This window comes from Ptychodera flava, assembly GCF_041260155.1.
Source record: "Ptychodera flava strain L36383 chromosome 23 unlocalized genomic scaffold, AS_Pfla_20210202 Scaffold_23__1_contigs__length_28996876_pilon, whole genome shotgun sequence".
NCBI lineage: Eukaryota > Metazoa > Hemichordata > Enteropneusta > Ptychoderidae > Ptychodera > Ptychodera flava.
The window spans coordinates 4,601,813-4,605,445 of NW_027248277.1; positions in this window are offsets into that span (position 1 = coordinate 4,601,813).

The following is a 3,633-nucleotide window of genomic DNA, read 5'->3' on the forward strand; positions in this document are numbered from 1 at the left end:
TACAGTTTAGGGTGGGTCCCATATTTTGTGCAACTATAAGAAGGCAAGATGTAGCTGATTTAGTGCTTCATCCAAAAATATCAATCATAATACATGGGAGTCTATCAGGCAAATTATTGACAATTTACTCCCACAAAACATGCTATATCTGTATTTTATATATGTTTGATAATGTATTAAATGTACTTTGCTTGAATAGGGAAGTAAAATGAACATTTGTGTACAAGAAATTGATTTCTGAATTTCATCTAAAAAGTTGGTTCACTATCCATGGTGTTTATGATGAAATTATGAATAGTTTTTTCCAATACAAAAATAGGTAAATCTTTGCATTTGTGTACTCTTGATTATTGATATTAATTTTCTTGATTAGACTAGAGTGGTTACAAGTCTATAGTTGTGTAAGAAATTTGATTTTGGAATTTCACCAAATGTCATTCAATACACTATGCATTGGGGTCTATGATGAAACTATGAATATTTTTTTTTCAGTACAAAATTAGATAAATCTGTGCATTTATGCATGCTTGATTATTTAGATTATTGTTCTTGATTAGACTACAGTGGTTTCAAGTCAATGGTTGTGCAAGAAATATGATTTCGGAATTTCACCAAAATGTTCATACACTATGCATTGGGGTCTATGATGAAACTAAGAAATATTTTTTTTTCAGTACAAAATTAGATAAATCTGTGCATTTATGCATGCTTGATTATTTAGATTATTGTTCTTGATTAGACTACAGTGGTTTCAAGTCAATGGTTGTGCAAGAAATATGATTTCGGAATTTCACCAAAATGTTCATACACTATGCATTGGGGTCTATGATGAAACTATGAATAATTTTTTTTCAGTACAAAATTAGATAAATCTGTGCATTTATGTATGCTTGATTATTCACATTATTGTTCTTGATAAGACTAGAATGGTTACAAGTCCATGGTTGTGCAAGAAATTTGATTTTGGAATTTCACCAAAATGTTGATTCACTATGCATTGGGGTCTATGATGAAACTATGAATAATTTTTTTTCAGTACAAAATTTGATAAATCTGTGCATTTATGTATGCTTGATTATTAAGATTATTGTTCTTGATTAGACTAGAGTGGTTACAAGTCTATGGTTGTGTAAGAAATTTGATTTTGGAATCTCACCAAATGTCAATTCACTATGCATGGCGGTCTGTAAGTGTGTGCGTATTTTGTTGGTGATTTCCTATTCAGGAAATATCACACGGACAATCAAAGTTTTGGCCATAATATCAGCTTCTGTCAAAAGTGACCCTCCCCCCAAGATAGGTTTATAAAAAGTGACCCTCCCCCTTGAACTGTTTTCTAAAAAGCGACCCTCCCCCCAATTCCCCCGGCCCACCCCCCCTGTAATTACTGAAGGCTCCCTAAGTCCTTATATATGTCCTTATATGCATAGTACGCGGCGCGGCGGCCGGTACGTATCACTCCACTCGTAACTGTGGTTCATTATATAAATTTAGTGGTCATTTCAACACTCGTGAATGAATCATCAACAATTTAGTGTCAGCCAAGCCCTGCGTACAGCTCTGTGTGTTCCCGGCGTGTGGGGAAGGCCCTATCACGCCGGGCACAGACCTGTACGCAGGGCTAGAGTTAGCCCTATACGAGTATGGCGAGAGTGTCCGGCTTTGGCTACGCCGCCTCCCACCTCCTGGGAGGCGGCGTAGCCAAAGCCGGACACTCTCGCCATACTCGTAGGGCTAGGCTAGAGTCAGCCCTGCATTCAGATAATAAACATACATCTGAACTTCGCTCAGACCAGATCTCTCGAACCAAGTGAAATATGGGAGTAAGTTTATTCATGCTTTGTAGCATGGAGGTACTACCTCCATGTTTGTAGTACTGTGATAATTGTAGCCATTAGGCCGTGCGCTAGCGGTCCTACTAATTACTGCCCGTCGCTGCCCGTCACTGCCCGTCAGGAAATTAACCTTCCAATTACTGTAATCTGTCGATATATCAATACCAAAGACCACTTATATAATAGAAAGCTACAAAATAAGAGTCTGTTTTACTGCAAATGCCCGTGTCCTGTCTCAGAACTAACGTGAATATTGGAGCGCTAAGTTCTCTACTCGACGGGCAGTGATGATAGGCAGTGTTCGGACATCGATTACGATCAGCGTTGCCACTCGTTCGCAAATCAACGTTGTTGGGGTCTGGGACGACAATTTTGTTTGGTTGTATAGTAAGTAATGTTTTTGATATGAGATATCAACTGATTACAGTCGTTGAAAGGTAAATTTCCCGACGGCAATGACGGGCAGTGGTCGGACGTCGACGGGCAGTATGTATGGCCAATGGTGATGCATGTACGATCACACGATTAGCGTTGCTACTCGTTCGAAAATCAACATTTTTCGGATCTTGGAATATTATTTCGTTCGTTTTTACGAAGAGTAGTGGTCTTTGATATTGAAATATCGACTGATTACAGTAATTGGAAGACTAATTTCCTGACGGGCAGTGACGGGCAGTAATTAGTAGGACCCTGCGCTAGTTCCTTCTGTTGTGTGGCAGGGCCGAGCGGCGCTTCACAGTCAACACGACAGACGAAACTGGTGCTCGGCCATCGTCCGCCAGCACGGCTCGTTGGCCAGACAGGAGTCTTCCACTAAGCATCCGGCTGCCCGAACAGCAGGCCTTGGCAAGCGAAGATGGTGCTCGGCACTAGGGCTACAATAATTGCAGCGAGGTTTAAAACCATGCGTTATTCGTCTTTATAATAGCTGCAAGCGAACCTTTATTACAAAGCTTTTGTTGTAAAGTATAAATACAATGTCTTTAATTTCAATTAAAGTCGGAACAGAAACGGTTGCGGTGTACAGTTTGTATGTATGTTCATCAAATAAACTTTCCTTTTATAAACAAAAATCTAAAAACACCTTGCAGAATCATATGCGGACACTGCAATATTTTGACTTATATCACATTTGATCTTGTGTGCAAACGAACTGTCACAGCAAAGACAGATACAAATGTTTAGTCGAGTCGTGCCGCACACGAGAAAAATTCGCTGAGCAAAATACGCAGCATCGTTCACGTTTGTTCTGACATTCATTCATAAATCACATCACAGTCCCTCTATGTGATCACATCAACTTGAGTCTTTGATACACTGTAAGTCATAGCTACCAATCAGAGAATTGGAGTCAGTCACGTGGACTTGTAAATTTGTATACATTTACATCTGTCAATCATGGTTTCAATCAGAATGTCTAGACGCTCGATAAACTTCACACCAGGGCTGTGTGCTACCGGCGTTATACGGCCTCTCACCACATGCACATGTGGTGGGATGCCGTATAACGCCGGTAACACACAGCCCTGCCATGCAGAGCTAAGCTGCAATCCATACAACGGTGAGTACCAGTGCACACAGTGTTACAGTACTCTAGAGCTGACTGGCGTGTAGATATCTCAGTATCAAAATAAAATCTAACAACACAAATCTGAATTCTGATCCAACATTTTAAATTGTAACCATAACACTGATCTCATCAAAATCACAAAGAACAATCATGGCGAGTAAAGGAATATTTGGCCATTTTTTTCGGAACAAAAAAGGAACAGATAAATTAAACATGCATAATAAAACA